Source organism: Heptranchias perlo, chromosome 8 (assembly GCF_035084215.1).
Source record: "Heptranchias perlo isolate sHepPer1 chromosome 8, sHepPer1.hap1, whole genome shotgun sequence".
NCBI classification, from domain to species: domain Eukaryota; kingdom Metazoa; phylum Chordata; class Chondrichthyes; order Hexanchiformes; family Hexanchidae; genus Heptranchias; species Heptranchias perlo.
In genome coordinates, this window is record NC_090332.1 from 40,384,612 (window position 1) to 40,396,926 (window position 12,315).

The following is a 12,315-nucleotide window of genomic DNA, read 5'->3' on the forward strand; positions in this document are numbered from 1 at the left end:
GTTTTGGATAACTGAGACTGTATTTATGTCATTTGCTGCATTACAATATACACATTGCAGTGCAGCACAACAAATCTTTTTGTTTAAAAGGCTGTGATACACCAAACTGTTTAGCAATTTCATGCTACGAATCTGGGAAACTTTCGGCCCATTCAGCATGGCAATTACTTGCACCTTATTAACAAGAGAAAGAACTCTCTTTATAGGTGGTGTTTCCATTATTCACAGAGACAAGAGTTTTTGCCATAGTTTGTTGCCAAATGGTTTTTGTGCCATTAAAAGATGGGTATGTTATAAGTATCAAAACGTTTGAGCATTAACACCTGATGAGATGAAAAGGACTCTTAAAACATCACTGAATTGTTCACTTGGCGTTTTTTGCACCTAGACAAAAGCACTTGTAAAAAGAGCTGAACACGTTGATTAGGAAAAAGAGCTCAACACATTGTCTTTAATGAGGCAGTACTGTACAAAGAATAAATCCAGAATTTTGCAATTCATTTAAATGTTTTATTCATTTAAGTTATTCATTTAACATTGTCAGCTATCATTGGAAAAGATAGAAAAGGGATTTGTGCATGGAGATTGTATTCTCTTGAACATTTTATTCTTTTCAGTTTTTCATAAGTGGGCTTGACTACTGTGTTAGAACATCCTAACCATTCTGCTACTGAGGTAAGATTTTGATTTGATTTGCCTTGCTTCAAAAAGGTTACTTTTTAAAACTAACATTAGTAGTCAGCGAGTGGTTATAATCTGGAATGCACTGCCTGAAAGGATGGTGGAGGCAGATTCAATCGTGGCTTTCAAAAGGGAATTGGATAAGTAGTTGAAGGGGAAAAATTTGCAAGGCTATGGGGAAAAGGCAGGGGAGTGGGACTAGCTGGTTTGATCTTACATAGAGCTGGCATGGGCTCGACAGGCCGAATGGCGGCCTCCTGTGCTGTAACCATGCTATGATTCTATTTGTGAAACTGATATTCAGACATAGATTTAGATCCCGGTCCAGAAACGCCTCGATTTTAAAATTCTCATCATTGCTTTCAAATCCCTCTGTGGCCTCGCCCCCTCCCTATCCCTGTAACCTCCTCCAGCCCTACAACCCTCTGAGGTCTTAGTGCTCCTCCAATTCCTGCCTCTTGCGCATCTTCAATCTTAATTGCTTCGCCGTTGGCGGCCGTGCCTTCCGCTGCCTGGGCCCTAAGCTCTGGAATTCCCTCCCTAAGCTTCCCCCTTCTACCTCTCCTCCTTTTAAGATGCTCCTTAAAACCTACCTCTTTAACCAAGCTTTTGGTCACCTGTCCTAATATGTGGCTTGTCAAATTTTGTTTGAAAATCACTCCTGTGAAGCGCCTAGGGACGTTTTACTATGCTAAAGGCGCTATATAAATGCATGTTGCTGATGTAGATCAGTGCTACATTATTTCAGCAACATCCAGGGTTAAAATGAACACCGTACTCAATTAATTCTATTATAACAGGACACTTGTGTTTTGGGGGTAAACAACGTGCAGCAGCTGACAAATTTAGATATTTTGCACTTCGTTATAACTATGATTATTTTCCGTTCAAGTATAGGGTGGGGGAGAGACGCTAATCTGGTCATTGTCGAATTAGGCTGCAAGCACAAATATGGTTGCATTTAAAATGAACTATCAAGCAGCAAACTCCTAAATTGGATTTAATTAGACTCATGAACTGTAAAATGTTGACATTGATGTCACTTTCCTTCCCTGGTAGTTGAATTGTTCCACTGGGTGATGTCATCAGGAGAGTGATGTTGGGGAGTACAGATGAGATGAATTGTTACTGATGAGATGGAGAGAAGGTAATGGTTGAGGCAGCATGCTGAAATAGAAACAGGCCTGAAGTATTTCAGTTGGAGTTACTTATTTGTTGGGTTTGTAAATCTTTTGTTTCCTTGATCCTTGCTTCTCTAGTGCTAATGTTCTCTGAGATTCTAGTCACATCACCGGGGTGCACCTAATGGCACCAGATGCAAAGGAGCACATGAAAATGCGATCATTCTGGTTTACGCAATGGCTTGTTGGGAACCAGAATTTTTAATGCATCTTTTAGACACCTTGCTTGGAGGCTGTCTTTATTGGAAAAAATAGTGTCTGTGTTTGAATGAAGTATTTGTGTTGTTGATGTTGGGTATTTGTGGGCTGTAGCTCCCACATTCAGTTTTTTTAGTTGAAGAATGCAGTATTGGTATTCTTTCTTTTCAGTGTTCTTGAGTCTAGAAAACAGCAGTGAAAAGTACTCCAGATCTGCTTTCTGTCTGCACTGCGTAGCTTCTTGCCGGTCAGGTGGTAGGAATGATACTCCCACACACCTCTTGCTGGCCACTCTGGTGTTTGAGTATGTGATTTAGAGACATCAGCGGATATTTACAGTAAGGACTCACACACTCTCACACACTCTCACACACTCTCACACTTTCTCTCACTCTCTCACACTTTCTCTCACTCTCTCACACTTTCTCTCACTCTCTCTCTCACTCTCTCACACTTTCTCTCACTCTCTCACTCTCCCACACAAACACAAGCTCTTGCACATTCACATTGGAAAAAAAGTCTATTGTCAGTAACATATAAAATTGATATTTAATTATAGATTTTAATTTTTAGATAAAGCATTTCTTGACATTTTAAGGTTATTTTTGCCATGTCGCATCCCGCTCATGCAGATGTCAAGCAATTAAGAAAAAGGGCTAAGAATTAATGGGTTTTTTTTAAGTCATTTTAAATGGAGGCTATCTGACCTCTAATAACCTAAATGTTCTGGATGGCTGGTTTTACATGCCTTTTTATGAATCATTTATTAGTATTGAAGGATAATCTACAAAAACTAGATCCAAAAGCATCTGCTGGCACGTCCTTCTAAAAACAATGCTCAGAACAAGAAAAAATCATTACCTTCAAGAACTGATTCTGTGTGTTTTACTCATCAATAATTTTATAAGATGACTTTTTCTAATTACAAGCTTCATATTTAACAAATTGCCACATATCTTGCAATCCAATGATGTTAAATGTAGAAATTTAATTTAAATCTTATTGTAGGAACACAGTTATATTTGAGAAATTCAATGCTTAAAAGATATCATGCTGGGTAACTAACCTGAGTGGGTGGAAGTTTATTTCTTCAGAGTGAGAAATGGTATGATTTTTATTTTACTGTAGGAAAGTAGATTATACTTTACAATTAACTGAACTTGTCGCTGGTGATGTGATACACTGCTGTATGCACCATTCTTTTTGAGGTAAGCAGAATCTTTTTTAAATGCAGCCAAATTGTAATCTGCCAAATCCTGCCCTGGAATATAAAATGGCTGATTAAAGCATAAAGTGATGAGCACGTGTCTAAATTTGAAATGGTCCTTATTCCGTAATAGCATGAGACCCTACCACAGTCATCAGTGTATTGCTTATGATGCAGATTTTGGATTCCAATAATTTTTTCTGGAATGAGGGCCAGTGTAAGAATTTCTTGACCAGCAGAGAAACTTTTCATTCTCCTAACATGTCCCACTATATTTTTATTTAATTTACTTAAAAACTTTGTTTAAAACAATTTGAATGTAAGGCAATAAGTAAAACCCTAGTCTTTTAGCTGACTTAACAGTTGCACTGATCTGAGGTCAGTGTGCAAAGGTTTTGCTGATGTAATAGTACATTGTTGAACGGTCTGGAATTAATAACAGTTAATGGAATACTTGCAGACAGCCTATGTACCACTTTGCTGACAGCTACTTGAAGTCTAGCAATGGCTGTAAATGACAACACCCATAAATATGTGTGTGTTGAGGCAGTGGACACAAGGAACATGTGGATGAGTGAGAGCACATGACCAGTGAGACCAGGACAACAAGCTTCCCACAGAAATTCAATCCAAACCCTTCTTAGGTTATATTGGAACAAAATAGTGTATTTCCCTTATCAATGTCAAATGTATAATCAATCTTTGGCATATAATGCTTGCCATGCAATGTGAAATCTTCAGCCAGTTAGCACGTTAGATTTGCTATTGTACTTTCCTTAACACTTCGCACTTTGTGACGCTTACTACCGCCAACCTCTTCTTACAAACTGAGGGAATAGCTGTAATTAAAGTTAATTTCTTCCATGAAGTTCAAAATCCCTTTGTATGTACCTTTCAAATTGAGCTTTGTGGAACCTTAAATTCGTGCCCAAAAATTTGTGGATGGGTCTAAAACCTATTAATCTAGCCCTGCATTTAGGAGACTGAAGCTTTGCAGCTCTGGTGAGCTGCCCAACTTTGGTACCAGAATGAAAATGGCTAGTTTCTTGCATCTTTCTCTGATTTATGACCAGATATTAAACAAGGATTGATTGAAGTCATTGAAGATTATACCTCCAATCAATATCTATAGGATGTGATGGTGCTGTATACTGACTTGCTGGGTAAGTTCAGTTTGTATGACCTAAAGCATTCAAGCTTCTTCTGAAATAATAGTGAAAAATAACATTCCAAGGGCCTTGTGCTTTATCATGTTGCTGATTGAGCTAATTCTCATAAATATGCTGTAACAAAAAGCTGAAATACTTTAATAAGTGGGGAAGATAAAGAGGGAGATTAATCTGCATACAAAGTTCCTGTTGCCAAATTGCCAGGAGCGCATGTGTGACAACAATTCAGTACTATTTGATTTTCAGGCTCCCAAGGATGATTGCAAGATCGACCATCTGATTTCTGACAGCACAATTCCACTATCCTTTACTCATGAGATTAGAGCCTTGTGTCATAGGTGTGCGGATGAGGTGGAGTTATTGAATGCCCATGGAAAATCCAAGGACAACAGCAAAACACTCACTAAAGCTTAGAAACCTAAACAGTAGAATCAAGATAAGATACGAGGAAGTTAAATATCTTGAAAAGAATGATGCCTAATAAACTATTGGCCTGAATGGTATAGATGCTTATGCTCTCAAATCCCCACCTAAAATCATAGAATAGAATGGTTTCAGCACAGAAGGAGGCCATTCGGCCCCTGGAGCCCGTGCTGGCTCTTTGTAAAAGCATTGTAGTTAGTCCCATTCCCCTGTTCTTTCCCTGTAGCCCTACAAATTTTTTCCCTTCAAGTACTTATCCAATTTCTTTTTGAAAGCCATGATTGAATCTGCTTCCACCACCTTTTCAGGCAACGCATTCCAGATCATAACTACTCGCTGCGTTTTAAAAAAAAAAGTTTTCCCTCATGTTGCCTTTGGTTCTTTTGCCAATCACCTTAAATCTGTGTCCACTGGTTCTCAACCCTCCCACCAATAGGAACAGTTTCTCTTTATTTACTTTATCTAAACCCTTCATGATTTTGAACACGTCTATCAAATCTCCTATCAACCTTCTCTGCTCGAAGGAGAACAACCCCAGCTTCTCCAGTTTATCCATGTAACTGAAGTCCCTCATCCCTGGAACCATTCTAGTAAATCTTTTCTGCACCCTCTCTAAGACTTTCACATCCTTCCTAAAGTGCTGTGCCCAGAATTGGGGACAATACTCCAGTTGTGGCCGAACCAGTATTTTATAAAGGTTCAACATAATTTCCTTGCTTTTGTACTTTATGCCTCTATATATAAACCTGAGGATCTTGCTGCTCCCCTGGCTTATCTGTTTTAACTGTCCTGTTCAACTGATGGGCGCTATCTGAGTGGAAGGCAGAAAACATTGCCCACACAAGGAAAAGCTTTGACGTCAGACACTTATATAGAAAAATATCCTTCTGCTGAATTTCACAGCCTATAGTAACTAGCAAATGAAAGTGTTGCAGCATCCTTGTCATAGCGACTTGTTATCTAATTGCTAATGTGGCTTCAGCAGAAGTCATTCAACTTGGAACACGCTCCAGTCAGATGGTGTGATGCACGTGATGTTCAATGTGAAATCAAGGGAGCAGGACTCAACACTTCAGAATAGTAAAGCTGTGACATCCTGAACATTTACACAATGACCTCTCGTGGCATTTCTGCGACTGAATATGAAAAGAAAGGAATTTGCATGAACATTTGAGTCCTGAGGTTTTTGCCTATTCGAGGACCATCATGCATTTTGAACGTGAAATGCCTTTAATGTTGACTAATTAATTTATTGATGACACAAGATTTGAAGGAAATGTGTATTCCAGCAATCAACTCATTGTATAAGCATAATTCTTTGTTTGCATGTGACATCAGACAAAATATTGACTGAGGATGAACAAATATCTTGAATTACTGAATGCTCACTGACTTTTTAAATTTAAGAAAAATCAAATGCAAATAAAAAGTGAGAGAAAATGCGAAGCTCAAAACAATGTCAGAAGATTAAATAGTTGGTGGCTTTGTTGCAGTTGCAAACCTGAAGCTGGTCCAGGGCCAGTGACACAGAATTATGTTTTTCTGTGATGCTTACAAGACCACCATTTTATTCAGCATAGGTAGAATCATTCATTTTAGAATGTTCCATTCCTCTCCTCAATAACTTATTAATTTGGGGGGAAAAAAAATTTAAATGGCAAATATTTATTAGCTTATGTATACTTGTATGTTTTATGTATGTTTTACTGGCCACTAGATTCCTAGAGTCAGTTTACATGGTATTGTACCAGATCATAGCAACACATAATCCTGTTAACATAAGATGTTTAATTTCATAAAATACACCCAGAAATGTAATGATTTTGGTGAGTGGTGGGGGGGATTGGTCATCTGTTTCACAGCCTCGTATTGTTACCGAATTATTTTTGTGGAGTCTAGTGTTTATCAAATTCACTCGCTTGTTGTTGACCCTAAGCCACATCCTCTGGTACATCTTCTGTTAATTTTATGGTTTGTCTGTGAGCATGTCATTTGTCATTAAACAGTAAGTAACTGTATAGTTAACCTATACCATATGTACATAGGTACAGGGGTAGGCCATTCAGCCCCTTGAGCCTGTTGCACCATTCAGTGAGATCATGGCTGATCTGTATCCTAACTCCATTTACCTGCCATGACTCCACACACCTTAATACCCTTGGCTAGTAAAAACTTACCAATCTAAGATTTAAAATTACCAATTGAGCTAGCATCCACTGCTTTTTGTGGGAGAGTGTTCCACACTTCTACCACCCTTTGCGTGAATGGCCTCGCTCTGAATTTAAGGTCATGTCCCCTTGTAATAGACTTCCCCACCAGCGTAAAAGTTTCTCTCTACTCTGTCAATATCCTGAAACACTTGCTTCATTATACTGCCACTACTATTGACTACAACTACAACAACTTTCATTTACGTAGTGCCTTTAACGTAGTAAAAACGTCCCAAGGCGCTTCACAGCGTTATCAGACAAACTTTGACACCGGGCCACATAGGGATATTAGGACAGGTGACCAAAAGCTTGGTCAAAGAGGTAGGTTTTAAGGAGTGACTTAAAGGAGGATAGAGAGGCGGAGAGGTTTAGGGAAGGAATTCCAGAGCTTAGGGCCTAGGCAGCTGAAGGCATGGCTGCCAGTGGTGGAGCGATGAAAATCGGTGACGTGCAAGAGGCCTGATTTGGAGGAGTGCAGAGATCTCTGGGAGGTTGTAGGACTGGAGGAGGTTAGAGATAGAGAGGATGAGGCCATGGAGGGATTTGAACACAAGGACGAGAATTTTAAAATCATAGCATTGCTGGAATGGGTGCCATTGTAGGTCAGTGAGCACAGGGATGATGGGTGAACGGGATTTAGTGTGAGTTAGGATACAGGCAGCAGAGTTTTGGATGAGCTCAAGTTTATGGAGGGTGCAAGGTGGGAGGCTGGCCAGGAGAGTATTAGAATAGTGAAGTCTGGAGGTAACAAAGGCAAGAATGAGGGTTTCAGCAGTAGATGAGCTGAGGCGGGGCGGAGATGGGCGATATTACAGAGGTAGAAGTAGGCGGTCTTGGTGATGGAGAGGTTATGGAGTTGGTAGCTCAGTTGATAAGCAGCGAGATGCTGTGGATGGGTTGGGAGAGGTGGTAATGAGGTAGAACTGGGTGCCATCAGCATATATGTGGAATCTGACATTGTGTTTTCGGATGCTGTCGCTGAGGCATAGCATGTTGATGAGAAATAGGAGGGGGCCAAGGAATAGATCTTTGGGGAGAACTCTGGAGGTAACGGTGCAGGAGCAGGAAGAAAAACCACTGCAGGAGATTCTCCCATCCAATGTATTACCTACCAATAAAACCCTTTTTTTCAACATAAATTTATTCTTGGCTATGCACGTCCATGTAGCTTAGTGTTGTATCATAATGTGTAAAATCAAATTTGCTATGTGTTTAGTATGAGACCATCACAAGAATGAATATTTCCTCTTTAAACATTTTGCTCCTCTAATATGTTCACGTAGATATTCGTGGAATGCCATTAGATTCTGGCGGTTAAATGGCTAACTTGTTTTTCTGGGGTTCTTAAACTCTTGCATGATTGTGAAGTGATGCTATTTAAATAAAAACTCATAGCTGAGCCAATGGAAATGTAGGTTGATACCGTTGGGACTGTAGCTAAGAGCTAAGTATAGATATGCGCTGGTGATAAGGTCAAGCTGAAAGGCACGTTCAAGACACTGCATTTTTCTTGAACAATGAATCCAGTCATTTAGCTATCTAACAAATTGACTTCTCCAATTGTGAAGTATGCACATACATGGACCTGAGAGATTTAGGAGGGTTGAAGAACAAAGGACTGTTAGTTGTAGAATATTGTAGAATTTGTTGCAATTCCAGTGTAGAAAGAAGTCTGTCTAATTGAGGCACTGAATTACATCAAAATATTAATTTATGATCAAAGAACTTTTTTTATTTGTAGCAATAGTATGTATAAACATTTTTTCCTGCTGTTCCCATGCCCCCAAAAATCTCACCTGTACTAAATAGCACAACAGCATACATTGTTCTGGAAGCTATAATAAGGTAATTATGTAACCAGCTAGGGAAGACCATTCAATTAAAAGGTGTTGGACTATTGGATTTTCTTTTATTTCTGTCTAATGGCTGGAGCTTAATGCTTTTGAGTCAGATTTTTAAATTTGGACCAGTGACTATCTAGTTATTGCCAACATGTGGGGCTGCAGTGTCACTTAGTGGTGGAAAGCAAGAAGTACAACTGATATAATTGTCCTATTTACTTACCAAAAGCAAAACAAATTCAAAGTTTACGAGGCATTAAGAATAAAAGAAAATGCATGAAAAGCAAACTTGAGGTGAAGCAGAAAATTGAAAAAACTGATTGCCGTATTATAGTACACTACATTTGCATCCTATTACATCTAATATTTATATAATAGAGGAGATTCTTTGCTTTGGTGTATTGGGAAATTGCATAATCCCAGCAGGGATTGGAGATGCAGTTTCCCAATAATGTGCTCCCTGCTTGTGTGGGAATGGAAGTGAAAAATAGTTTATATACTTTCCTACAAATATGTGTGCATGCACGCCTGTCCATTGCATGTAAGACATCATAGCTCCTCTGTCATGTTCTAGTATTCTGTTTTGTTGATTGGCTCAACTTTTGTACTTGTAAAACAGCAATTAATTAGAACTCTAATTATGAGCCACGTGGAACATTACTAATATTTTTAACTAAATCACTCCATGTTTTTCAAAAACCATTTCTGTAATTTTCTTTCTCACATATTCAGGGCTCAAAATAAGGTTTCCAACATAATAAAAACAAAGTGCTTATTTTACATGATTAAACTTACCTATAGAATTGTTTCTTTTGTCTGAGTACCTTCATTCATGTTTTTACTTTGAGGCCTCGGTCTTTCTCCAAAACCTGATATTCTCAAGCATTATCACTGTCAGTTGAAGGGTTACCAATTGCATCCATACCTGCAAGTCTCAGTATGCCACAATCTGAATATGTGTAGTGTGGAGAATATCCCAGCACGCATCAGTATGATTCTCTCAGTGCAGTAACTGGAAGCATGCTTTCTCTTCAGCAATGCGGTAATAGTATTTATGAATGAATTTGTTTATTTCTCAAATGATTTGGTTGTAATCTGGAGGCTAAACTTCAAAACCTTCACAGCAAAATTATGAAGTGGAGCCCACTGACCAAATTGTGCACACAATAACAAGAAAAGGCAGCTGAAGGCTCCGTGTAAGATGAGTAATAAGGCTTGGAGAGGAGGGCGAACCCCACCTCATGCCTCAATGCAGCACAGGATCCCTCTGATTAACCTGTAGGCATTCTGTTCACGCTCCACAGCAGCCATTGAATTCTGTTATGACTGATCCTTGTCCAGAGGCATTTAAGCTGAATTTTAATGTTGCTGTCTTCAGTTCTCACAAGCATAGTTACTGGTACACCCACTTATACCTGACCACATTATTGTCCTCTCCCTGTCATTTGCCTGTCTCTCTCTCTCGCTGCCTGTCTCTTTCTCTCGCTGTCTGCCTGGTTCTGCCTCTCTCCCTCGCTTGCACTCTCGCTGCCCGTCTGTCGCGCTCTCGCTGCCCGGCTCGTATTCCCCCTCGCCTCTCCTGTGGCTCGCTCGCTCTTTCTTCCTCTTTTTCTCTCCTCTTCCCCCCCCCCCCCCCCCCACCAATGCTCACCCCTCTAACGTGCTTGATCTTGACTCCCTTGTGTTCTGTGCCACGGGAGATTGATTTAATTATACATTATGGGTTTCATGTACCGAATTTAATGTATAATTAGTTAGTCTTCCGTTACTCCTGTAAGTGGTGCTGTATTAGTTATTTTCAACGTTAAAGGTATCCCACTGCGTCAACACAATAGCTGCAATCGTATATTTAGAATATATTACCCCATTTTGGTTTGTTGCAGTTGGAAAAAGGCCAATGCTTATCACATCTGCATGAGAGATACAAATTTCTAAAACCCAAAAGACAGAGAGAAAGACGGGCAGTTTTTTAAATTGAATTTTGAAAGCAAACAGTGTCTCTTTGAGAGAAACTGATAAGGGAGAGGAGGAGGTAAACTGTTTGAGAGTTAAGGTACCTCTGAATCTCAGGACCCATCCTTGGGAGTGGGTGAAGGGTTTAGGATGAAGTGAGTTACTGGAGCAAGGGGAAGGGGAGGATACAGGGAATGAGCTGTTCAAAGGGGAAGAAGCAGGGGTAATGATAGGAGTGAGGGGATGGTAGGAAGAGGAATGAGTAGTAGGAAGGTAAAGAGATAGGGGACGTGATAGGGCAGGTGAAGGAAAGCACAAGTAATTGGGGCAGGGGATAGGAAGGAAATCACTGAGAGCCACGTTTTCCCCTCAACCCCTACCCCAGATGCAGCCTAACGCCATTGGTGGCTGTGCTCCCCACCTCATCACCCACCACCTCTCATCCAAAACGAAAGAAGAAAAAGATGAGAGGAAAGCAGAAGCAGTTAATGGGAGAGAAGCAGCAATAAAGGCCAAGAATCAGCAACTCAAGGACATCGGAGCAAGGGAATGACCATATTTGCTATCTTACTGTGTGCAATGCCATGGGAGATTGACTAGTATATTAAATCTTCCTGTTGTCACTATTTTTGGTAAGGCGTTCATGTTGACATCTACAATTGAAACTGTGCATGCTGACCACCAGGTGATGTCCTTGGGTTCAAGCCTCCCAGCTGCTGAGTACCACTGCATTGATCTAACTAATGACTGCAAGGCTTTCGTGGAAATTGTCTATGCTTTAAGTATTTTTATGCAACACTTGGGTCTCTAGCCTGGCCCACTCTAACGGTTTTAAAAATGTAGCTCTCATCACTGCCCTGGCTTTCCTGTTTCTTTGGCTGTATGGGCCAATTTCATGGCATCTCTCCTGCTCCCTTCAGCCCTGTGGACCATTAAAATATTTTGGTCACGGCTGGCCCTGCTTCTTCTGCCCCCAGCCTTTTTGTTCAGCCCTATTCCACCCTGTGAATCCTGGGACAATAAAGAAATTGGGGGAGCAAGAAGTTAGAGAAGGAATCACAGGGAGACATGGAGGGGGGAGAGAATAGAGAAGGGGGCAAACATGAGAAGAAGACAGGAGGACGCATGCAGGGAGAGACAGGGAATCATGGGTAAAGAAAGACAAAGTGAAAGAGGCGGTGGACACATTGTGGCACGGAGATAGAATGCGTCAGAGAGCACACGGGCTGGGGATAAGGCTACAACATTGTAGCTCTGATTCTCCAACCCGCGCTCCATGTGCCCTGAAGTAATCACGCACTAACCAATTCTGCTTTTGGGCCACTTAGCCAATCACAATTTAGTTTTGGTTTACTGAAATTCCTCACTAATGTAGCCGTCATATTTTCATATGTTATTTTTATCTCCATAAAACTAGGGAATTACTACAGATCATCAGTTCAGAATAAGAGG

The 12,315-nt window shown here is 40.3% G+C and overlaps 1 protein-coding gene across 1 annotated transcript in view; it reads left to right on the forward strand.

Moving 5' to 3' along the window:
- The window catches only part of sptbn1 (spectrin, beta, non-erythrocytic 1), a 223,920-nt gene that overhangs the window by 48,765 nt on the left and 162,840 nt on the right, over window positions 1-12,315 (forward strand). The window lies entirely within an intron of this gene.